General features: G+C 49.2%; 1 long non-coding RNA gene across 1 annotated transcript; it reads left to right on the forward strand.

Moving 5' to 3' along the window:
* Nucleotides 1-17,352: 17,352 nt before the first annotated feature.
* LOC132087178 (uncharacterized) lies at nt 17,353-19,310 on the forward strand. The gene is made up of 3 exons (XR_009420480.1): nt 17,353-17,516; nt 18,102-18,222; nt 19,254-19,310. It is a non-coding gene; the product is annotated as an uncharacterized LOC132087178 (long non-coding RNA).
* Nucleotides 19,311-25,787: the final 6,477 nt, after the last annotated feature.

Here is a 25,787-nt window from a genome sequence, read left to right on the forward strand (position 1 = left end):
GGTTTACTAAACCTTTAAAATTTTAAAAGTGAGAGTCATTTCTCGTATGTGCAATGCTGTGGGCCATTGTCTTGGTCTGGTTTCCTTTGCTTGTGTCCCATCTGAGTGCTCAGTTGAGGTACAGGCTGTAGGTGTTTGGGGCACTCCTGGAGTTCCTCTTGGATCCCCTGAACAACAGGGTTTGGCCCATGAGGGGAATTTGTGCTGCTTTGTGACAGATGAGAACTTCCCAGGCTCTTTTGTGTCTTCTGTAGGGAAGGTTGGTTATTGCTTTGCATAAACTCACAGACCAACACAGAGCTGTCCCTTTGTGATGTCAGGGCATGGTTGCCACCTTGTCGTAGTGACATCAGAAGGTTGCCTTGGTGCACGGAAGGCCTGAATGTCAGAGCAGCCCTAGGCCTTGCTCACATCAGGAGAACTTTCCTGGCTGGCACCTTTGTCAGTGTGTAGCTGCCCACTGACAAGAGCCTTGTTTTTCCTAGTTTAGGAAAAACTCATACAACACTGTTACAATGTTTCATCATCTGGCTAAAGCAGCATTTGCTGCCTATGGCATTTCTTTTTCTGTGTATTACATTACACATTTTGCACGTAAGTAGAGGTTTCCATTCTACTTAGGTTAGGGTGTATCCTAACCTGGCTTTTGTATGTCTTCCTCCTCTTTCTTGGGGGCTGAGTTTCTGATTTTGAAAGAGAAAGAGCATTAGGATGCCAGTGGTTTGCTAAAGCTCCTGTCAAGAGGTCCAGCTAAAAGGGGGTGTCTGTAGCCACAGGGGCAGCATTTGCAGGGGAACCTGCAGGGCTTCCGTTCCCTGCACGGGAGAGTCTGTGGCAGCAGAGTCTGTCATTTCCTCAGGTTGCTGGGAGAAGCAAGACACCTTTGAAAATGTAGACTGGCAGAGCTTCTTGGAAGGCCTTCTAAAAGCTCTTCAGTTGTTCCCAGGATTCAGAGAAAGTTTATTTTCTTTTTAAATTTTGTCATGAAAGGATTTGACTGTCTAAATTAATAACCTTTTACTGTGTGCCAAAATAGTTATTACCTTTGAAAGAAAATGCAAACTCTAAAGCAGTGAGTGTCTGCTCCTGAACCCTAGAAGTGCTGCTGTGCTCTTCCACAATAGAACTGTCACAGCTGAGGGGAATTTTGGGAAGCTTTTCTGGGCAACTTTTTCCTGCAAGTTAATGAGAATTAGTGCATGTAACTGATTGGGGGAAAAAAAGAGTACCGGAAGGAGAGGATTTCAGAAGCTGTTTTATGTGTTTGGTAGAACAGGAGCATTGAGTGTTGAAGAACAATTTGCATTTTCTTGATCATATTTGTATTCATTTACTAGCTCAACAGGCCAAAGTGTTGGCACAACCATGAATATTGTCTTGATCTCTTGCTGGCTGTGTGAATGAAATGTGTCTCCTGGAGGGATGTTGTGAAACAGGAAATCATCTCTGTTTGGGTTGACTTGTTCTGTGGGATTCAGCAGCCCAGGCAGTTTTCTGACAGCATCTGGTTCATTTTCCCTTCCCACTACAGGTCACCTGAAGCATGTATTCAGCAGCGCTGAAGATCCTGAGGTGAGTGAGAAAGGAACATTTCATGTTCCTGGTGTTTAAGAATTGTAGAGGAAGATGTGAGCTTGGCCAGTAGCAGTAGACTGAAGAGGGCCAGCTAGGAAGGCCGAAAGAAAAACCATATTCATGCCTGAAACAAAAGTAACAAAGGCAGCGATAGATGTTTTTAAATTTCCTTCTCAGAGTTTGAAGAACTAAAAACCTAGTTTTGAAAAGAGAACGATGCTTGCAGACAGCAGATAGGGAAAATTTAATTAAGAGCAATTTTATGTACAGTTGAATTAGATCATTTTAATTTAAACAGAGTGACTTAGAATCCTATTCCTATCAAACTTTATGATATCTACTTGGAACATGAGGTGGTAGAACAGGAAGGCCATCTTGCAATGGTGCCTGCTGTATCTGAAGTGCAATGGGCACCTTTGTGGCTGGGGAGCTGCGTGGGCCCAAAGGACGCAGGGCTGGCGGCCGTGAGCAGCTGAAGATGAGGCAGCGTGGGGCCAGGGGTCCAAGAAGGCCAAGGGCACGGTGGCTGTGCCAGCAGCAGTGGGGCAGCAGGAGCAGGGCAGGGAGCGTGGCCCTGTGCTGGGCAGCGCTGCGGCCACAGCTGGAGTGCTGTGTGCAGCTGTGGGCCCTGGGAAGCAGAAAGTCATGGAGGGGCTGCAGCGTGTGCACACAAGGACAGGGGAGCTGGGCAAGGGGGTGCAGCACAAGGCCAGGGAGGAGGTGCTGAGGGAGCTTTAGCCTGGACCATGGGGGCTCCTGAGGGACCTTCAGGCAGACTGCCATAGATCCCTGCCTTAGATCCATAGAGCCAATGCTCAGCACGAGGGCTGTTTGCCTGCCAAACATCCCTTCACTGCATCCAAGTGCTTTAGACACTTTAGTAGGTAACACATTCATATTTTGTTTGTTTATTTGCTTGTTTGTTAGCTAGAAGGGGAAGCCTTGTGTAATTTCTCCTTCTCCAGGGAGCAAGGGATCTTTTTCTCAATCTTTCCTGCCCTTTTCCAGCACTGGCAGAAACACATCACTTTCAGGTTAATGGCTCCTGTGTCTTTTGGCACCCCAAGGAATGAGTGTGTGTTGTGTTTGGGAATTGAGCAGGAAATCAATGCCCTTGCATTCCAGCTGGTGCTCAGAGATCACAGGAGCTGGGAGGGGCTGGGCTGCATTTATCATTCCAGCCACTTCAGCACCATCAGTGTGGCCGAGTCCGAGAGAAGAACTTGCCCGAGCACAGATGCACAAAGAGAGCCGTTCCCAGTGCAATGCTCTGGGTCTGGCTGCATTCCATAAGGACCCACACGCTACAGATTCCCCAAGAGTGTGCTTTTTTGAAGCAACCGGAGAGCAATCTCAGGATTGTAGCTGAGCGGGACACTGGCTACCAAATTTTGATGTGTGTAGCAACAGAGAGGACAGTAAAGAGACATTTCAGTAATGAGATCTGTCTGTCTGTCTGTCTATCTATCTATCTATCTATCTATCTATCTATCTTATCTATCTATCTATCTATCTATCTATCTCTCTCTCTCTCTCTCTCTCTCTCTCTCTCTCTATCCATGTAACATTTACATAATTGAATCTTCCTGGCTCTGGTCCAAGGCAGTTGGAGGTGCAGAGCTCACCTAAAGCATCCCTTTCAGGAGAGGATTAGAAACATGTTCCCTCAACCAATTCTGAGCAGGCGGATATGCTTTCCCCTCCAGATATGGTGGGTTTTTTTCCCCTCAGAGTTGATTTCCTCCTCCGGCCTCTTCTGCCCTCAAGTCCCCAGTTAATTCTATAAATTTCTGCCTGTCCTAGGGAGGTGCAACAATTCCATGTTTAGGTGGTGTTTGGTGACTCTGGTCACACATGCATTATGTGACACATGGTTTCCTTCACTGGCATCCCCAGGGCTGTGTAAGTGCATTCATTCATGGGACCTTAGGAGAGTCTCTTTCCCTCAGCAGCAGCAGCAGCAGCAGCAGGGAGCGGTGGCAGGGTCAGGACGAGGAGGAGGTGCCTGCCCTGGCCCTTTGCTCCCGGGCCCCAGGCCAGGAGGGCTCTGGCTGCAGCAGGGCCCTCTTCGGGCAGCCCCTGGCAGCCTCTGCACAGAGCACGGCACGCTGCCCCATCCTGCTGGTGCCACTTTTCTTCAGCAATACCCTAGCTCCTCTTCGCAAGGAAAAAACTCCAGCAATCTAAAAAGAGATCATTCCAGTACAGTTCTACCTGCCTTTGCATTGTAGTTCAGGGCATGTGATTTTTTTGTCTATAATTTCATGATTTTTATGAAAACATGCATTCATATCTGCACATTTTTGTGGTTTTAATTATTCATATACCTAAACACTCAGTTTTAAACTCTTGATTTATTGCAGTTGGTAATTTTCAGGTAGTATATTTTAAAATGTCACAAAACAACACCTTTCGGGTAGTTTTTCTCACTCTTAAAAGAAACTCCATGAGCCATTTTAGTCTCTGTCTCTCCAAGTTGGTTCATATTGGTCTATTTTAAATCAGAGCTACAATACTTTTATAGGATTTAGAGAGGTCCAATGAAATGCACACCAGTGATTCCTCTTGTGGAATATCATGGCCCTACCATAAAGCCTCTATTTACTTTTTTTTTCTCTCATTAGCTCAACTGCAAGCACATGTTTAGTTGCAAACTTACACAGGATGAGCAAAATCAAAATGATGTGATGGGCCTTTGGGAGCTCCTTGTTGATCTTTCTGCTTCTTCAGCTGAGCAAAGATCTGATCCAGGGAAAGAGATTGCACTTAGTGCTATACAACCATTTGGCTGGAACTCTGCTGATTTCTAGAACAGCTGGAGGCCTCTATCTCCCCAGGATGTTTTGGCTGAGCCAAGCTTTGCTGGGTTTTGGCTGCAAATACCATTGCCCTTGCTTTCTTATATCCACAAGTACCATGGCTGGGCAAAAACTGCCACATGGGCCATCTTCCAAAGGCATTTTGGTCTGGAGTTTGTGAATGAACAAGAGCCTCATCCACTTCCAAACCACATGAAAAAAATCATGAAAGAGAACCTCCCATCCTTAATGAACAACTGACAATTCACAAGTGGATCTAGAGCTTCTTTACGCATTGAAAAGGAAGGCAATCTTCCAATGGAGTTGTGCTTTCATGAGTTTTTCTTCTGACTCCCACTGCCAGCTGGCACTGGAAAAAGTCATGGCTCTGGAAGCATCAGTGTCTTCTGACTGCCATCAGTTGTTTTGCTGCAACAATCAGAATAGGCATCAGGTTGGAGAGAGGCTCAGCTGATGCTTATAACAGGAGCTGCCCCAAGGAGAAAAAAGAAATTAACTTTTACCTCCCAAACCCATCTCCCCAGAGGCTCAAGCAGGATTCATCTGGTTCCCAGAAATACAAAGAAATAGGGCTGAGAAGACCCTCTGCAGCAATGTGTTCATGCCCAAGACTTTGCTGATGCCATTTGGGTTTGGCCTTTTTTCTTTTCTGTCTTTTCCGTATTCCTTGCACATCAATTTAGAGCTCTGTAGGATACTTGATTAGTGACTACTTTTCCCAGTCCTCTTCCATGGCCTTTGCCAAAGCAGTAAGACAAATTTCCAGAGCTCCAAGCGCCAAGGGGTAGAAGGCCCCAGTGTTGTCGTGGTTCTTCCTGGGACAGACCCCTGCAGGGAGCTGGTGGACTCACCATCCCTGCAAGCCTTTAAAACACGACTGGGTGTGGCACTCGGTGCCATGCTTTAGTTGAGGTATTAGGCCATAGTTTGGACTCGATCATTTTTAAAGTGTCTGTCTTCCAAGCCAGTGATTCCGTGATTCTGTGACTGACGCAGCTTTTCCTGCAGCCCGGGAAAGGGCTGTGGGGGCCCTTGGCCAAGGACGGGGATCAGGGCTCATGGAAAAGAAGCAAAGGGCTCAAGGCGAAGGCTGAGAGGGCAGAGCTGCCCCAGCACGGCCCAGAGCGAGCCTCATGTCCTCCTCCTCACCCTGCGCCCTCTGCGTTGCCCTTTGCGGCGCCGGCGGCTGCTCTCGCTGCGGGGCTCCAGGGCTTGCTGTGGGCCGGGCCCCTCATCTTCGGGAAGCGCCGGAGCCTCGGAGGTGAGCGGCTGCTGCTGTGGCCGGCAGGGGAGAGCTGCGGCTGCAGCCCTGGGCACGGCGAGCTGCCGCTATGGCCGGCTCCTGCCACGGCTCCTGCCTCTGCTCCGGTCTCTGCTGCAGCCTCTGCTCCTGCCCTGTGCTCACAGACACGGCCGAGGGCTGCCCCGCAGCTCCCTGCTGCTCCGCAGCGGGCCCGGCCGGGCTGCTGCTCTCTGCGGCCTCTGCCCGCCGCTGCCGGCCCCGCCGCGCTCCCGCCTGCCTCTGCCGCAGCCGGGCCCACACGGGAGGCAGCACATTGCGGCCGGCTCGGAAAAGCCCTGCCCGCAAACCGCCCGCCACGGCCCCGGCCGCAGGGCACAGGCTGCCGGCGTCCTCACAGCTGCGAGCCGGCCCGGGCCGCCTGCCGGCCTCGGCCACAGCTCCCGCCTGTGTCTCCACGGCCGCGGCTGCTCGGCACAGCAGGCTGAGCACAGCCAGCGCCAGCAGCAGCTCCTCACGGGCCCAGGACCTGGGCGCTCCGAGCCCGCCCAACCCCGAATTCCAGCCCTGAGGGGCTTGGCGTCCCAATGCATCCCATGGGGACAGCAGGGTCGGCCGCTGAGCTCAGCCCAAGTGACCAATGGAAAATTCACCAAATCCTCATCAGAGAAAAGACAAAACTCCCATGGTGCCTGACAGCCTGAAGCAACTGCCAATTCCAGATCATTCCATCCATGTACGAAGAGGCTTTTGCATTAAAGCAGAAAAGACTTAGCAAAAAGGAGGGCAGGAACAAACAGCAAAGTTATTTGGACTCATTCTTCTTGTGTCTGTTAGAAAGGCCAAGAAAATGCAATCCTTGCTCTTCTGACACAGCTCTCTCTGTTCATGACGTTAGACAACAAGTGCCGATGCGCAGGAGCTGATGCAAGGGACAGGGACGAGGATGCAGCAGACACAGTGCCAAGCTAACAGAGGGATGATCTCTGGCAATGGCACTGAAGGAGAAGAGTTTCAATGCAGCACAGAAAATGGCTCTTTGTTTCACCTCTTCTTTCAGTGCTGCTAAGAATGTAGCCTGGAGTGAGCTGGGAACACCAGAGCCTGGAGCCCTTTCCAGGCAGGGCTGCATCAGACACAAACCAGCAGGGGACTGAGGAGCCCCTGGGGTGGCAGTGAGCAACCTTGGGCTCTGCTCACTGCTGCTGGCATTTTCTGTTGAACCATCTCCAAGGACTTCTGTTGTGCTCTGTATTTCTAAGGGTTTCCCCCCTTGGTTTTTTTGGTTGTCTCCTGCACCTCTTTTTCTCCAAATTTTCCTACCCTGTCAGCAGCAGCCCTTGTCCAGAATTTGGCTCTAAAATATCAGCAAAGCAGGTAGGAACAACAATGGGTGGAATCCTGTGGCTCAGGAATTCGTATGCCAGAGCCCTGCCTGTGCCTGTGCCTTATGTCAGGACCTCCTTCTCTGTGCAAAAACTAGGGATTAGTGGAGTTTTTTTGCCAAACAGCTCCTGAGAAGCAAATGTCGTCCTAGGTTTCTCAGGAGTGTATCCGTTAAGTTCATGGCTGGCAAACAGAAAGTAAGGCCAGGGTAGCAGAGCAGCTGGGAGCTGGTCACTCCCTGCAAAGGGCTGGTGTATGATGTGAGAACACCACGTTCCAGGATGGGCAAGCAGGATAAATGTGCTCAAGGTCCTGCAAAAGAGGTTTGAGTTCACTCAGAGAGCAGTCAGGAGTGGTGAGCACTGAAGATCCAGCTGCAGTCCCCATCCATGTCCCTTTCAGCGCTGGCTTTAGGGTGTCTGCAGCCTGGATCCAGAGCACCCTGGGGGGCTCCTGAGGCTGCCTTTGCACTCAGGGTGAGGATGCCCAGGAGCCCCTGAGGCTGCAGTTGGGACCAGGGCTGGGGCTTGTAGCCTGGCAGGTGTGGCTCTGGGGGCTGTGACATGCCAGGGCATGGGTCACTGTCACTGCCCTCCGCAGCCCTGGCTAGCTCTGTGATGCTCCAGGGACAATGGCAAGAGTGGGGAACTGGCTAGGTTAGGGTTTTTCCTGAGCCAGAACCTCTAGGCCAAATGCCGAGCAGCAAAGACCCCTGGAGGGCCGAGTGAAGGAAGCAGAGGAGGCTCTTCTGCGGTGTAAAGGGCAGCAAATTCATCAGCAGAGGCGGGGGGGAAGTTTCACAGGCAAGAATGCCCAATGGGAACAGCTGTGGAAAGAACCCCCAGCACCCCTGTGCACCGGTTTTTAAAACCTTTCAAAACAGGGGGTGGACACCATACAGTAACCAATAAGCGACTCTTGGGGTGTGGTTTTGAGAGCTACAACAAATCAGAACAAGGGGAGGAGAGAGCGTTGGGATAGGGATTGGATCTTAGGGTGAGGGACAGGGAACTTTCTGGAACAAAGGGTAGGGTTTGGGCTGATGGATGGGGCAAAGGGGCCGGGTTGTCTTGACAGACAGGGAAAAATCTGGTGAGGAGGGAGGGGATTCCTTGAGGGACACTTGGGTAGGAGGGCATAACACAGGGGAGAAATTAACTGTAATAACTCGGGGAACGCTTGAACATACCACTATATAACAGAACATTTGACTCAATAAACTAACTCACTGCAACACAGAAATTCAGGCTTTCGGCAGCTGAGAGGTGGCACTAATAGAACCCTCAGCAGCTGGTGAAAGCCATCTCTCTCCTTCAGGTTCTTGCTGTGTGGGAAGGTGCTGCGAGTTGTGGTGGCTGCACTCCCCCTTTGTTGGGAGGATGATCTGTACCAGGGGAGAGCAGTAAGCTGCCATGGTGAGCAGAACATGCTCAGAGCATTGCAGTTCATAGAATGGCACTGCTCCTGAAGGGCAAAAAGCTCAAAAGCATAGAATTCTGTGCGGAACCGTTGCATAAATTTTCTCTTCTAGAACATGCCCATTTTTGTATACTGTAGATGAATACTCTGGATTTTATAGAATACATGGGTTTTTTTCTTAAGGTTTTTTGGAAAAACTCTCAAGTTTATTTCTGTTTGTATTTTACATCCAGCATGCATACAGGGTTTTTTTTAATTATTATTTTTCTTTAGTAAATACTTAGGAAAAAAATACCTAAGCATTTTTTAATCCTTTGGGATATTGTGGGTAATATTCTTAGAAAGAAAACCTTGTTGAACAAGTGTGAAAACACTGAGAGAGGGAAAATAGCATAAAAGTCTTTTAGAACAGGGCGTGTAATAAGGACTGCAGAACTGAGTAATTCCTCCAAGGGCAGAATTAGCAAGATATATCACCAAGAATACCTGCCAAGATACTTCCTTAAATCAAGGGAAATGTGACCTGCAGCCATACGAAGTACAGCCAAAGCAAATGAAAACCTTTGGAAAAGAGGGAATTTTGCCAGTGACATCAGTCTGTCTGGATAACTGAGGGATGCCCATCAATATTGCACTAACTTCCTCAATGTTTACAATGTCTTTTCTCCCAGTTTCTGTGAAATGAATAAGCTGTAGTTGTTTACCATTTACTTAAGCTCTTAGGGGAATTACCAAGCACTATGTATGTTTTTCTGTAGCTGAGAAGAACTTGAGTTTCCCAAATCTTCTACAAAGCAGAAGGGAACCACACAGTTACTTGTGCTAATGTTAATGAAGGGTTTCATGAAAGCAGGTGAATGAGAGCGTTGTGTTGTAAAACTTCCACATGCAAGAAAACAGGAGTCCACTTAGAATAAAACATATAAGGCTAGCATAACATCAGAACAGGATAAAATGAAATTGCTAGACAGGAACTGATGCGTCAGAAATTAGGTGTATAATTTCTAATACATCTGCACGCATTTGCAAGCTAAAACAGAAAAGGAAGGGCAGAGATAATAAGGAACAAAGATTTTAAAATTGCACTGTGCAGAAGAGACACACAAACCACCAGTGTGAACAGAGCTGGGAGATTCAGCTTGGAGATGGATTAGAGTGGAATCCATTCACTGAAGGTCTCTGGTGCACATGAGTGCAAAGACTGAGGAAAAAAGGAGAAAAGTTTAATTTCTGAAAGCTATTTAGATTCCTGGAAGCATTGTCTAGAGATCTAAAAATCTAAAGCCTCAGAGAATCTGAACCTAAAACACCCCCAAATGGATTGATCAGGTATGATGTGCACATCTCTGCTGTTTTCAGAATCAATGAAATTGACAATGAGTGTCTGGAAATTAGGAATGCCCACCCAGATTTTATCTTCATTACTTTAAGAACACCTTAATAAGGCACTTCAGGAACTGAACACTGACATTCTCACCCTGCTCTATTTACTTTACATTTGAATACAGGCTGGTAGAAGGAGAAATTTAGCTTTAATTTCTCCCCAAATTACCTGTTGCAATTTCAGATTAGGAGTAAATGTAAAATTCAGCTAATCACTCTCTCTATCCCTGAATATTCCACTAGTGAACTGACATACAGAACATCATTTTTCTCTTTTGTACCTTCCTAAATGGTGCCCAATGAACAGGACACTTGCATAAATCTCACAGAAAATCACCAAAATCGCTGAAATTAACACTAAATTCCATGATAAAAGCTTCTGAGGAAAGGCTTGACAGGATCACTGAACAAACTGAAACTTGGAATAGAAACACGAATTTCAGCACTGATCAAGGGGAAAGGAAAAGAAATGCTGTATCAATTCCAAGTGGAAGGTAAGGAGAAACACAGGAAGCAGAGAAAGAACAAGGCCCTGTCAGATGACCTGTGCAAGGTAACTTTGTGCCCCAGCACTGTTAGAGGACATTCCCTGTCATTGGTGCAAGCAGCTGGAGACATAAATGCTGATTGATATGGGGGCCACAGTCTTGGTAAGTGCAGAGGTGGTTCAATAACCTGACATGAGGGAGTTCCCTCAGAGCAACTGGGATGCCAGAAAGAAGTGAGCAGCTCCCCACAGCCTGGCCGGCTCGGCTGCTTTTCCTTCTGACCCTCCTGGGGAGGCTCTGACATTTCCTCTTCCCTGATGGAAGCGCAGCTGCTGCCAAGGGAAACGTCCCCACACTCACTCAGTGTTCCCTGTGCTTGCCAGATGTCCCATCTGCTGTCCCTGTCCAGGAGAGCTGCTCTGCTCGGGAGGAGGAGACCGAGCGAGAGCCTGGGAACATCGGCGGCTGCAATCCCTCCTGATCTAGCGCTGTTTATGGATGTGTAGCTAGATTTGGATAGTTACAAGTATAGGGATATTTACATACACTGACTGATATTTGTGTAGGGATATTATGTGTGTGTATTGTTATATTGATGCGTGTATATTCATCTGTTTACATACTTGTACAGCTCTGTAGCTGTGCATTTCTATTGCTGGGGTTGTATGGATTTTATTGGTCCATTGATATTTGTGTATTTATAGACAGGTTTGTTATATTTGTATTATATTGTCATGTTATATGTCATGAAATATGTAATGCATGTTTACATCTCTATATTGTTATGTCTATATATGTATTTACTTCTATTTATTATGTATGGAGTTGTATAGTTTTAAAATTCTATTTATTTAGTTCTGGATCTGAGATTCTTTAGAGAGGGATATTGATGTTTCTGTGTTTGTATATGGGCTGTACGGTTGTAGTAATATGTAATAAATTTAATTGTTAAACTTCAATTCAGTAACTTCAATATTTGTGTACAGTGATTTGTTGCAGAGGGTTGCATTAAAGTAATTTTTTTTTCACTGAAGTTGATATTTGTATATATTTACATAGCACAATTCTCAGAATAAATTAGATTTTAATCATAAATTGATATTTCTGTGTTTCTATATTGGTAGCACAGGTGTTCCAATTTAAAATAAATTTCATTTTTAAACATAAGTTAATGTTTGTGTATTTGTATATTAGTAGTGCGGGTGTAACTATCTGCAATAAATGCAATGTTTCAACTGAAGTAAGTGTAGATTTGTGCTACCCAAAGCCATGGGCAGATGTAAATGCTGGAGGATTTTGGCCATGCAAATCTCCGGCCATGCCCAGCACATGCCCCACCTGCACTCAGGCTGGGCAGGGGAAGCGCAGATTTGGGCTGGCAGCAGAGCCCCACGTTGGCTCAGAACTCGCTGCAGAGGCTGCTGAGAAAACTCCGGGGCTCCATGAGCACAGAATCCAAGCAGGAGCCACCCGGGGAGGACAAATTCCCCATCCCACAGGCAGCTCTTTAGGAAAGTGCTCCAAGTGTCCCCCTGAAGCTCATCCCAGAGACCAGAAGCCAGCAGGGATCCTGAGCCAGCTCTGCTGCCTTTGGCACCACTTTGGCAAATGAGCTGCAGCAAGGGGGAGGCAGCAGCGACTGTGACTGCTGCAGGCTGGGGATGAAGGAAGGGCCATGGACGCAAGTGCTGAGATGCTGCAAAATCCAGAAGGAGGCTGGAGAGCTGGGAATCAACTTGGCATTTCAGTGCCAAACTCTCACAGACACTGAAATGATGGAATCCCTTTGTGTGAAGTGACCTGGAAGAACTGACAGGGAGTTGCTGCTAGGATCAGCAGTAGCAGAAAGCAAAAATGTACAAACACTAGGAGATCGTCTAATACGCCCACAAGCAATGGCTTCAAAAATGATCTCATATATTCAATATATTATAATATTTATAATATGTTATTATATTATATTATTATATATTATTAATTATGTTATGTTATGTTATGTTATGTTATGTTATGTTATGTTATGTTATGTTATGTTATGTTATATTAGTCAAAATATATACTATATAATATGCATGAAATTTAATGCACATGTATTTTTGGACAATTTTTTTTAAAATATATATTTTCATTTAACATATCTATTTGAAATAGTCTTTCAGCTTGGGAGAGCGAAGATTTACAACAGTGCAAAACCATCTGCCCACACAGCAGTCAGCCCCCAGGTGCGTGCATGCACACCCACCCACTGTGCTTGCTCTTCTCAGCATCTCGGGGCTGCTGTTTGCACAGAATTGGGGAGAATTTAACTCAACAGAGCCACGAGTGGGGTGTCCAGGTTGTCATGAACACTCATGTGGCAACGAACAACACAGAGCTCTCAAATCACATTATCACAGATTATTTCATTCCTGCTGGGCACTGTGGAACTCTTAAAAGACACAGAAAAGGGGTGGAAAACATTGGCATTATGCTACTGCTGGTGTCTTCCTGGAGGAAAATATGTTGGGTTTCTTCAGGTGGTAGCTTTCCAAAACCTAGGAAAACTGCTCAGCACTGGTAGCCCAATTGTGAATGGTTTTCTTGACTTGGCAAAGCTGGGGTGTTACCAATGGACTCTGTCCTTGGTCCAAATCACCTGCCCTCACCTGCAGACAAAAGCACCACCAGCTACAGCAGCAGCTACATCAGTCAGTTTTCTCAAAAAGCTGTGTTAAACTTGGGAGAGGAAAGGAAAACACATCAGACACTGTGGATTAATGACAAGACTCTGAGGAACAGTTCCAAAGCAAAGGGCAGCAGCTTCTCTCTGGGGCACTCCTTGTGCTCCAAGGCAGCCGGGCTGCCCTGGCTGCCCAGGACCCTGCGCCCCGCGGGCTCTGCAGAGCTGCACAGCGGGGAGGCAGCTTCGGGCACCTCAGCCCCTGGGCAGGAGGGGCTGCTTGCTCTGCAGGGCTGCCTGGGGGCAAAAGCAGGGTGCTGGCCTTCTGCTCTGGGCCCCAGCCTGGCCTTGCAGGCCTAATCCTGTTCCCTGTTTCAAATGTGCTAAAGAAAGACTTGTTTGTTTCCAGCTCTGCACAGGTGTGATTTGCACCACAAAATACTGAAGGGCTAAGGCCTGAACAACAGACCCTGACTGAAGCCTCAACAACAGGACCTGAGCCAAAGCTGCCCTCTAGGTGACCTTCCCAAACCAATGTTCCATGTATCTGCTCCTTAACCAAGTGTTATTATCAAAAGGATTGTTGCATCCATTTACTGGTGAAACACGTCTTCACCTTTCTGCATGAGGAAAATTGACATGGCCACACCTGGCCTTGGTTCCTCCTTGAGCCCTGGGCAGGCTCAGGGAGAAAACCAAGAGGAGAATGACACCAGCTGTGCCCCAGCAGAAGCTCTGGCACATTGCTCGTCCAGCAGGATCAGAGCCGGGCTACTCTCACAGCGCACTCGGGAGCCTCGTGGCCACCAAAGGTGGAGGCACCGCAGGATTTCCCAGTTCCCGGCCATGGCTCTACAGGGCTGGGCTGGGACAGCTTCCCCCAGCTGATGTGCAGCTCTGGATGAAGGGGAAACCATTGGGGTACCTGGTGATGGATCTTCCTGAATCACCAGAGGCACCCTTTTGTAATAATGCTGAGGTGCATTGCTTAGCTTATCCTTTCCTGACTCTTTCTTGCATTAGTGCATTACAGTAAATTACACTGTTCCTTCAGCTGGTGTCTGTGTCTGCATCTCTGACCCTCTCCACCATCAAAACAAACACACAGCCAGTTTAGCATGAGACCTGCCTCTCTGCCAGCCCATCTCTTGGCAAACACCCCTGGTGGCCATCTCCACAAATGAAATTCCCACTTTGCAACTTCCTTTTCTGCAGGCAGGTGAGAAAAGGAGCCACTCCCAATTCTAGACACCTCTGGAAACCAGCTGCTTTCAGCAGTCACAACCCTGAAGTATCAATCTCCTTCCTTAGCCAGCCACAGGGAGCTCCCACCAAGAGTTCTTTTGTGCAAGGATACCCACAGAAGAGCTGGAGAAGGGAGCAGTTTGAAACACAACTGTTTCAGAGTTTAAACCTGCCTTTATCAAATGAGCACACACCAACCTGTCCCAAAGTGAAAGCAGGCAGGAAAGAGAAGCTCCTCTCCCACAACAGCAAACTCTGTGCTTCCTTCTGTTCCAGCTGGAGAGTAGAGGTCATGGGCTGCACCTCACTTTGGGAAGGAGCCCTGGGAATTGGCCTGATCTGGGAGGGCAGCAAAAGGAATTCCCCAAAAAGTAGGAAAAGATTCTCTGAAAGCATTAGATTATGACAGTATTTCTGAAGGAAAGGAAAAAAAAAAAAGAACGGGGAACTTCAAAAAGTTCCCAGACTGAAATTTGTTTGCCAATACACCAACCCCAAAGTCTCTGTAGTGTGTCATGAAGCTCAGGAATGTAGAGAGCATTTTGAGCAGACACTGGATCGAAGCAAGGTGCACAACCCTGCATAGGTTGCCTTAGACCAGAAGCATGCTGCCCTTGGGCAAACAATATAAAGAAGTTTGCCAAGATGTACCCCAGGAAAAGAGATGTGAAGCAAGATGTTCTAGGGATGTGAAGAAAAGATATGGGGCAGAATGTTCTGCTGACACTTTTGCCAATCTATGTACCTGACCAAAGATATGTTGGCTCTTTGTCCTATACATAACACTTTGTAACCACTTATAAGTATTCTCCCATTGCTGAACCCTGCATTAGCATATAAATGTACCCTGAGATTTGCAATAAACTGAGTATCGATCATTACCTCCATGAAGATTGATCTCTGCTTGCGGAGGGCTCCTTTCTCTATTACCCCTCTCCTTTTCCCCGTCTCTCTCCCATACACCTTGTTTCTCTATCTGGCGTCCGTATACTTTCTTTCTTTACAGGAATGAACTTGCAAGGCTTGGATAAACACCACTGGTGTCCGTCCCCCAGAGCACGAGCAGCTCCCCAACAAGACTTCAAGACTAAGGGACAAAGCTTCCCCCTTCAGCTCTCCACAGCAGCTCTAGGGAGTCTCTCCCCACTGCCAGATCTCCTTTGTCAGTCTACAGTGACAAGAGTTGGCTGCAGGAGGCATTTGCATTGGAGCTCTCCCCAAATGGGGGGAAAAAAAAGAAGAGGTGGTTCCTGTGGAAATACAAAGGCAACGCTGCTTGGGAAGACACCAGTGTGAGTTTGCTACAGCTCTAGGCCAAAAATCCCTTGAAGAAAGCAACATCCATCCATGGGGCAGCACTTTGGCTTTGATATCAATGCTAACAAAATTGCTTCCCATTCCTGCTGCTGTAGCTGACTCTGAATCACGAGAAATGTGCCAACTCTGCCAAAGACAGGCAGACATAGTGAAATAAAACCAGCTAGTCTGTGGAAAAGGAGACCAAATGAATGTTTTCTAATCACCCCTTTTCGTGCATTTCCCAGCCAAAACAGAGCAATGTCCTTCCTCTCTGTCACCGATGGTGACCCAGGCACGGGATGCAGAGTGGGGATAACCTGCTGTGCTGTGCCGTGCCGTGCCGTGCTGTGCAGAGCCGAGCCGAGCCGAGCCGAGCCGAGCCGAGCCGAGCCGAGCCGAGCCGAGCCCGGCCAGCCCCGGAGCCGCCCCGCCCGCGCTGTGCCCGCAGCCCCGGCTCTGCCGCGCGCGTCCCCGCGGGCCCGAGCGCAGTGCTCCCCTCGGGCCGCGCGCCGCCGGCGCAGCCGCGGCCGTTGCGCTGCGGTCGTTGTGGCCACAGTCGGTGACCGATGCCATGGCGGAGCTGCCGCTGCCCGCCGGGCTCAGCGCCCGCACCTTCCCCGCCAAGCTCTGGTGCCTGGTGAACAGCCCCCGCGTCCGCTCCGTGCGCTGGGACAGCCGCGCCCAGGGGCTGCTCATCGACCGCTCCCTCTTGGAGCGGGAGCTGCTCAGCTCGGGCCGCGCCCACAGGGGCCGTGGCCATGGGCCGGCCCCGGTCCCGCACACCTTCAGGGCCACGCAGTTCCGCAGCTTCGTGCGGCAGCTCTACCGCTACGGCTTCCACAAGGTGCCGGGCTGGCTCGGCTCGGCTGCGCCGGGTGATGCCGGGGCCTGGCTCCACTACAGCAACCCCTGCTTTCGCCGCGACCGCCCCGACCTCCTGCTCCGCATCAAGCGCCGGAGCGCGGCCAACAGGCAGCGGCCGGCGGCGGGCCGGGATGGCCGCAGGCGCCCGCCCCGCGGCTCCCAGCAGCTCCCCGGGGCGCGGCCGCTGCCGGTCGGGCGGCACGGGCGCGGTCGCTTCACGCCGCTGCCCAGGGAGCGGCCGCCGCTGCCGGCCGGGCGCCCGCCCAGCGGCTTCCTCCTGCTGCACAGGGAGCGGACGCTGCCGGACGGGCGGGAGCTGCGCAGCCCCCGGCCCGGCCGCCTCCAGCAGCACCCCGGGGAGCGGCCGCTGCTCGCCCGGCGCCCGCCCTGCGGCTTCCACCTGCTGCACAGGGAGCGGCCGCTGCCGGCCCGGCGGGAGGGGCCGAGCCGCTTCCAGGAGCTCTACGGGGAGCGGCCGCCGCCCGCCGAGCGGGCGGTGCTCGGCATCCCGCCCTGCCACTTGCTCGGGCTCCACGGGGAGCCGCCGCTGCCGCTCGGGCGGGAGGGGCCCCGCAGCCGCTCGCAGGAGCTCTGCGGGGAGCAGCTGCCTCCGGCCGAGCGGGAGGGGCTCGCCATCCAGCCCTGCAGCTTCCAGCAGCTCCACAGGGAGCAGCAGCCCCCAGCTGACGACGCACGAGGTAGGAAAAGAGTTGTAGCCTTGTTTTTCCAAAAGGTCCTGAAAAGTGACCGTTTGAAGTATTTTGCCGCAAGGCTCTGCCATTCTCGGCCAGAAGTTGTCAAGCCTACTAGGAAGGGGCACCTAGGAGGCCAAAAGATTCTCTGCTTGGTTTTGCTGCGTGCTTCCCGTGATGTTTGGTCCACAGCAGCACTAGAGCTCTGTGTCCCACAGCCACGTTGTGGAGCCTGACCAATGTGTTTGTATTCTTGCAGCCACCCTGGGCACTTTAGGGCCCAGCACTCCACCCGGCAGTGCAGCCTGTGCAGCATGGACGGCCTCCAGCTCAGCACAGAACGCACCTGGGGAGGAGGAATGGCCACCAGCAGATCTAGGCCTTGCTGTAGAGAAAATGATTCGGGAGATCAGGAGGTCCCTGTCTGAAAGATCTCCCTCTGTGCAGGTAATTCCATTGGATGGGGATAAAAGGGCTGGACTGAGAGCTTTTGAACGTTGTTACACGGTTGAGAAGCAAAGGCTTCTTTAATTGAAATTACTTCATTATTATTTAGCTATTGAATTATTCTTGGTATTGAATTCTTCTTGGATTTCTAAAAGAGGGGATGAAAAAGAAATGAAGAAGAGGTTTTACTTGCTGGGAAAGAGGAGAAGAGTGTTGGGAGAAGTGGCACTGAAGGCCAAGTGTCCTGTGCAGGGAGGGGCATGCCAGAGGTGCCTCTGTTGCAGCTGCAGTAGATGTGGGCTGTGCCTCTTTTGGGTGGGAAGGCCAAGGCAAAGCAAGGGCTGGGCTGCAGCTGCTGCTTCCTGGAGCCTTCTACTACTGCCCCATGTGTGTCCTCCAGGCATCACCTTGACCCCCTGAATCCTGAGTTTAAAAGGCTTGTCATGTGAACTGTGTGGGCAGTGTTCCCTCCTCTGTGCTCCATGTCCTTTAGGAGTGGAGAAGGACAGTTACTGTATCCCTGATATGATTCCAGCAAAATAGTGAGTGATCTTTGGGTTCCTTTCTTTCTGTTTTTCTGTTCAGGGCAATGTTGGTGTTGCCCCTGATTCTTCAGGAGGGGAGCCTGTGAACAGAGCTGCAGCAGAGGAAGCTTCATCTGGCACCGAGAGCTGCAGGAACAGTTCCCAGGAGCCCGAGGAGCCTGGTAAGGACAGAGCCCACACTGTTTTAGAGAGCTGTGAGATGGCTGCTCTGAGCAGGGTTGGTGCTTCCTGGTGCCTTGAGTTCAAATCCTGCGCTGGCACAACCTCCCTGAGCCCTGCCCTCCACGCTTCTCCAGAGGCTCTGACACGGAGTCCTCTGCTGGGGCAGAGAGCAGGGAATAAACCTGACCTTGTGTGAGTTGTGTCACCAAGCCGTGTGTCCCAATTTTGTGCTGAAGTTGGTGGATAAATTTGCTGCAGGGTGCCAGGGAAGGCTAGGCTGAGCGACACTTGAAGGAGCAGGGGAAAAAAAAGAGCAAAAATTCAGGGTAGAAGTCCAAATCACTGACTAAATGTAGTACCAGTCTGCTGGTATTGGTCCTGGCCCACAAGAAAAACAAGGAGCACAACATCAGAGGCCAACCAATTGAAAAATCACGGTAACTCCAGTATCAGAAGGAAAAGCTTGAATGACCCCTGATTAGGAAGGCCTAAGAGGAGAGAAGGAGCACTGTGGATCCATTCCTTAGCCCAGCTGGTGCAGCCTGCAGGCCTCGTAGGGAGCTCTGTCCCTCCCAGCCCTTGCTGCCAGAGCTGATGGTCGAGTTGGAGCAGCTGCTGCTCACTGCAGAGGGCAGTTTGTAGATGGCAGGTAATGGAGCTGGTTCAGGACTCAGCTCGCAGCACCTTCAGCTTCAGCCATTTCAGTGAGGACTGAGGTCTCTCTGTCAGCTCAGAGAAAGAACAAGGCTGGGCTTCCTTGTGGCAGCTGGGACTGTCTGTGTTTCAAGCTCTCCTGGGTGCCCTTTGCACTGTGGGGGCTGGGAGTTTATCGAGATAATTCAATGCTTTGAAGCACACTTTTGAACCCTTGGAATGGTCCCTGTTCTTTTAAGGGCACATTGCTTCAAAGTGCCAAGTGAGAGTCTGCATTTCAGGTCATCTTTGACAGCCCCTGGTAGAAGGACAATTACTGCCCAAGGGAAAGGTGCACAAGGGCCAATATTGACTGAGCGTTCCCTTTGCTTCCCAGATGCCATCTGACCAACATCTCCAGGAGGGCTGGAAGAGACAGGGGAGAGCCTGTGACCATCAGGCAGGTAGAACTCCTCTGCTTGTAGATATGTTTATACATTTCTATGGTTATTTATTAGTGGTTATAGTTCCATTTATAGATGATAGTGTTCTATTTATATAGACATATATTGATAGATCTGTGTAGTTAAATGTGGATATGTATATAGGTATAGATATAATATAATTATATTTTATAATATATTTACGTTTGTAGATTTTCAGAGTTAGATTTTTCTATGTGTAGAGTAATATATTTATATATATATATGAAGTTACATTTATGAATGTGTATAGTTATATAGTAAGAGGAATGTTTAGATGGAGAGATTGATGGAAGGATTGCTGTTTGTGTAGGCCTAGGCTGCATTTGTACCTCTTTCCCCCCTCAGCTGCCTTTTTCACCTCTTGCTTTTCCCCCGGTGCCCCCTGTGCCCCCTGTCCCTGTGCTGGGTCCGAGCTGGCGGCCGGGCCGGGCAGAGCAGCACTTCCAGCCCCGGCTGTCCCTGGAGCGGTGGGAGCTGCCGCTGGCCCCAGGCACTGTCCCTGAGGAGCTGCTGAAGGACGGTGAGACTGAGGGGGCTGAGGGGGCCGTGGCACTGAAGGGACGGTGACCCTGAGCTGCTGCTGGGGCTGAGGGCTGTGGGGCAGCCGAGGGCCTTGGTGGCACTGAGGTGACAGGGAAGTGGCACAGGCTGGCAGGGTGGTGGGTCTCAGGGGACGGGATGGCTCAGAAGGGACTGAGGGGCGTGAGAGGACTGTGAGGGGCTGAAGAAACTGAAGGCGGCTGGGGCTTCACTGAGAGCATGGCGGGGCTGAGGGGATGGAGGGGGCCAGCAGGGAGCACAGAGGGCTCCGGGACTGCAGCTCTGCCAGGCCTTGGAAGCAATTCCAGAGCCTCCACTTTTGCCACAGCTGCCATGAAGAACTTGAGGACAGCTGGAGACTGACAGAAACAGCAGGGAGGAGCTGAAGGCCAGCAGCGAGAGAAGTGAACGGGGACCTGCTGCTGCCAGCCTGGAGAGAGCCCGGCTGAGGCCACAGGCCCGGGGAGGCAGGTGGGGCTGAGGCTGCCGTGGGCTGTGGCCGTGGGCACTGCCCGGCGGGCCAGGAGTGGGCCCTGCCCGTGCTGGGGCTGCTCAGCGCAGCTGCCCCGGCTGGCACAGGGGCTGTCCTTGGGCAAGGCAGCTGTGCTGGCAGGGCCCAGGAGCTGTGCTGGCTCTGCCGGGCTGCGGGACAGTCTCGCCTCGGCTGCGCTCACCACAGCCCGGCCCGCCCGGCTGCTTTCTCTTTCTGACCCCCTGGGGAGGCTCTGACATTTCCTCTTCCCTGATGGAAGTGCAGCTGCTGCCAAGGGAAACATCCCCATACTCACTCAGTGTTCCCTTTGCTTGCCAGATGTCCCATCTGCTGTCCCTGTCCCTGTCCAGGAGAGCTGCTCTGCACGGGAGGAGGAGACCAAGCGAGAGGCTTTGAAGATGGGGCAGCTGGGATCCCTCTGCTTTGAGTGTTCTTTAGAGATACATGGACTTGAACATAGACAGGGATTATTACATCTGTATTTCTGTTAGTGGGTTTCTATTTGTATGGATTTATTTCCATGTGTATATTCTTGTATTTATGTATATTTATTTTGTTATGAATGCATGCTATTTGTATATATACATATATGTTTGAAATTACATATATGTGTATCAATTTATCTCTGTATACATGGATATTGTTATATCTGTGTTAATTTCTATTTCTTATGGGTACAGTGGTGTAGGTATCTCCTTTGATATGATTTTTGTTATATGGCTTTTAAAATAGGAATATTGGTATTTGTATAGGTATCTAAGTCTATTTGTATAGGTATATTTATCTGTTTATGTATGTAATTCTATTTTCATATCTATGGATGTATTTTTGTATTCCTAGATGGGCTTAATCCTTGCAGTAATATGTAATAAATTAAGTTGTTAAACGCCTAATTGATCTTTTTGTATAGTGAGTTTTTGTAGAGGTTGGCAAGAAATTAACTGAGGATGGTATTTGTATATTATTACATACACAGGTTGTAATAATCTAATAAATTCCAGTTTTTAACCTAAATTGAGATTTGTATAGTTCTGTATTGTCAGCGTGGGTGTAGCACTTTGTAATAAATGACATTTTCCAACTGAAATTGATTCTCGTGTATTTGTGGATCAGCAGCGTGGCTGTAGCAATCTGCAAGAAATGCCATTTGTTAGCTGTGATGGGTGTTCTGACATTTGTACTACCCAAAGCCATGAGCAGATGTAAATGCTGGAGGAGTTTGACCATGCAAATCTCCAGCCATGCCCAGCACATGCCCCACCTGCACTCAGGCTGGGCAGGAGAAGGGCAGATTTGGGCTGGCAGCAGAGCCCCACGTTGGCTCAGAACTCGCTGCAGAGGCAGCTGAGAAAACTCCGGGACTCCACTGAGAGTAGAACTCCAAGCAGGAGCAACCCTGACAGGAGAAATCATTCACAATGAAAAAAAGAGAGAAAATGTGGCAAAGCAGATGTGGGGATGCTCTGTGAGGCTGATAAAATGCTCTGAATCACCCCTGCCTAGGCACGTCTTCTGCAAAAAGGTTTTGTTAAAAACTGAATACCTCCCATAAAATACAGATTGCTCTTTCCCCTTCACTTACCTTGCTGTGTGAGTGGAGACACACTCTCCTCATCACTGAGAATTTTTGCCCTTCAGCACCTCACATTTAATCAAAGATGATGTACTACCTTGGCACCATCAATGAAAACAGCCCTGCCCTCGTGGCAGTGTTTGCAAAGTCTTCCCTCCTCCTGTCCCCACATGTGACAGACGGAACCATCCATTTCTGTCCAAACTGTGCCTGAGCTGAGTGAGGGCTCCAGGAGCTCAGGAGGGTGCAAGAGCACCGCATGTGGGAAGCTTTTGCAAAGCTTCCTAAGCACCAGTAAACTCTGGGTTTGCCAATCTTCCCCTGCAATATTGTCCTATTCAAGAATGATCTTGGAGGACACTGTGCCTCCAGCTCACTCAAGAAAAGTTTGTTTTCTTCAAGGCTTGAATAGAGGAAAATAAAAATTGTGGTTTTTAGAGTGAAATTCGGGGGGTGATGCAGCTGGGTTTGCTCCACTATTTGCTGTGGAAAGTAGGGCAAAAGCTTTAAATTCCCAGCAGAAGCTGACTACCAGCCCACAAAGACCTGAATGAGGCCCAGGTGGGCTTGCTGCATGCTGGTCCAAGGGAAAAGCTGGACCAAATCCCCTTTTATTGCAGATGGAGTCTGTACTAGTGTGTCCAGGGCTGTCTGTGGTAAGACACGGCAATCCAGCCAGAAACTGTGGATATGAGAGTTCCAACAGCAACCTGCTTCTCCAGGGTGAGGGACGAGGCCAGCCCGAAAGCCTGGAAGGTGCTCTGGGCACTGGAAAAGGCCAGGCTGTCCTTGAGCAGGGATGGCCTTCAAAGGGGACCTCATACCTTGTGCTGCTGACCAAGGGCAGCTGGTGGCCTTCCACAAAATGCTTCTTTTGTCCAGCTCTTGGAAAATTCCAGCCAGCAACAATTCCTGCTGCTCACACCAGCCCTTTCCAAGCAGGAGGAATTCCAGCAGCAGCCTGACAGCTTAGTGGCAGGAGAATAAAATACTTAGCTGAGCGTTATCAACTCTCTGTCAGAAGCCACATCCTCAGCCCCTCATCTCCTCCAGTTGTCTCAGACGTGGAGGAAGCAGCAGGAAATCTCTGATCCTGGAAGGGAAAGCAGAAGGAGGAGAGGCAGTGGCTGATCCCTGGGGCCTTGGGAGCAGTGAGAGCCATCCAAAACAGGATCTCTGCTGGGCTGTGGAGATAAGAGTGACCACTCAGCAATGCTCTGTGTGAGACTGGAGCCATCTGTGAAAGTGAGCATGGAAATCTGACCTTGCAAAACAGAGGAAAAGGTGTCTTTGGGTATTTGCCAAACCTCGCAGGGGCTCTGAGCCACCTGGTCTAGTGGAAGGTGTCCCTGCCCATGGCAGGGGTTTGGATCTAGAGGGTCTTTAAGGCCCCTTCCAACTCAATCCTTTCTGTGAGTCTGAATTACAAACCCACAATGACAAAGAGAACACAGCAAACCTGGCCTCCGCTGGGTTGTTGGAGATGTCTGCAGTCACTTGTGTCACCTGGAGACTGGTTTGGATCTGAAGAAATTTTCATGGTCCCAAAGTATTTCAGTGTGACTTTCCTGGTTCAGGGCCCCAAAAGATGCCAGAACAGATAATCTGCAGGCACAGAGTTGGTTAAGCTGCCTGTGAACCTGATGGAAGAAGTGTATTCATGTTATTGCAGCATTTACCCTGTACAGGTGATATTTGGTTTCCATTTTGAAGATGAAATGTTCTTGCACAATGCTTGTATATGCAGAAATACTGGCTTTAAATCCTAATTCCATCTTCACACAAGGATGTGTAATCCCTCAGAAATGTTTAACACACAGCCATATTAGCTTTGGGCTGGGTGGTGTGGTTTGTTTAGAGTTTGTGATGAGTAATGGCAGTGTTAACAAATACCACTCTTGTTAATTTGAGTCCTCCCTTTATCAACCCTGTTGCATAGAAATCACTTTTTTACAGTGGAGACTAAATGAAATTCCTTCATACAGATGAGAATTGTGCAATTCAGGCTGATGAAAGGGGAAGTTTTCTGTTATTGTGAAAGGACAATTTAGATAACCTGTTTGCTGTTCATCCTGGAGGTGCTTTGCAGTTAAGAGTGAAAAGAAAAAAGACATTTCTCTTAAGAAGTGTCTTGAAAGAGCTTTTTGTATTACCAGAAGCAGCTACATTGATATTGACCTCCACAATTAGAAATGCACAACAACCACTTAGGTGACTTAATCTGGCCATGACTTTTAGCTGCAATTCCAAAATCTCATCAAATATGTTGCTATCCTTTAAACAAGGAAGGAGAGCACAAATACCAACAATTCTCCTCAGCCTTCTGGGTTGGAAAGACCATTTAATTTATGCTCCCTTAGCTGTTAGCCTAAACCCTGCTGTGCAAACCTTACGTCTGTGTTGGACCTCATAAACTTCTTGAGCATCAACTTAGGTGCAACCCTGCTACAAAACCCTTCAGGCACCACACTGATTTAGAGCGGCAGGACTTCACTGTTCTAGCAGAGAATTTTATTTACTTGCTCCTGCAAGTCATTTCCAGAGCAGACGTGAAATCAGTGCCTTGCTATCTGGATGTGATAGGATTTTCCTCCTGTCCCAACAGACAACAGGGGAAAAGATTTGTTTCTATTATACCATTGCATCTAAATCTTTGGTTTGAGAGCAAAAGGAAAATGTTCCTTCAAGAAGTTCTGCCCAGACTTTTTGGCATGAGGACAAGCTGTGGTGTGCTGGCAGGAGCAGCACTGTCCCTGTGGGTGCAAACCCCCTGAAGGATGAACAGGCTGCTGTCACAGGGGCCACACCTGCAGCATGAAAACCCACCGTGCCATTAACTCGATGCAAACTAAACACAAGTGACTCAGCTCTGCATCCTCAGCAAGGACTTGCCTCTGCAGAGATGTTACTGACAGACTCAGCTCTTGTTTGCAAGGGCTGTTAAATTGTCACACAAATCAACCACCCCTCCCTCTCTTTGTCCTTGGCATCCGGCTGCTGAGCTGCTGCTGAGAAAGAAGAGGCAGAGTCCTTCAGGGCAAACGGGGACTTTCCAATGGGCAGAAACTTCCTCCTTTGTTTTGGTTTCAGTGACAACAGAGGGGTTTGTCTTCAGTCCCTGTGTCAGCAGGGAAATTGTGCCTGCCCATCACACCTAGGATCTGAACAACCTGGATTTTTATTGGTGTAAAATCCACAGTGACCTGACCTTCTGCAGGAATATGGAGAGAAGAGTCAAAAGGGATTCCTGGAATGTTGCAATAAGCAGAAAATGGTATTAAACATATATTGATAAAAAGGCATAAAAGCTCATATGGAACTGATTTAAACCTAATAAAAAGAGGCATTTTATTGTAATAAAGAGTGAGGGTTGCAGACCACAGTGTGAGATATAGCTACTCTTCATAGTTTAGGAAGGTTTATTAAACCTTATAAAAAATACAACAGAAGACTGAATAAAGAAAAAAGGTTACAGCACCAGGAGCAAAAGATTTTCCTCGCCATGTGCTCAGCCCCCTCACACTGGAGACTTTCCCTTTTTAACCCTTTAACCCCTCCCAAAGTTTTGTCCATCAACCTCCTCTTTGCTGTCCAGTGGTGAAGATCTCTTCCTCAAATCCTGATTGGAGGTCAAGTGTGGCCATAGTGACAAGCCAGCCCTCCCAGATATCCCAAGCCCTTGGGGACATCTGGGAGTCATAGTGACAAGCCACCCCTCCCAGCTGTCCCTTGATAACCACGGGATGGGGTGCAGCATAACTATAAATCTATAAAACTTTTCTTAACTTATATACATGATATTTTTCTATTAATTGTGAGAGTCAATCATCACATGACTCA

This window comes from Ammospiza nelsoni, unplaced genomic scaffold (genome assembly GCF_027579445.1).
Source record: "Ammospiza nelsoni isolate bAmmNel1 unplaced genomic scaffold, bAmmNel1.pri scaffold_54, whole genome shotgun sequence".
Taxonomy (NCBI): domain Eukaryota; kingdom Metazoa; phylum Chordata; class Aves; order Passeriformes; family Passerellidae; genus Ammospiza; species Ammospiza nelsoni.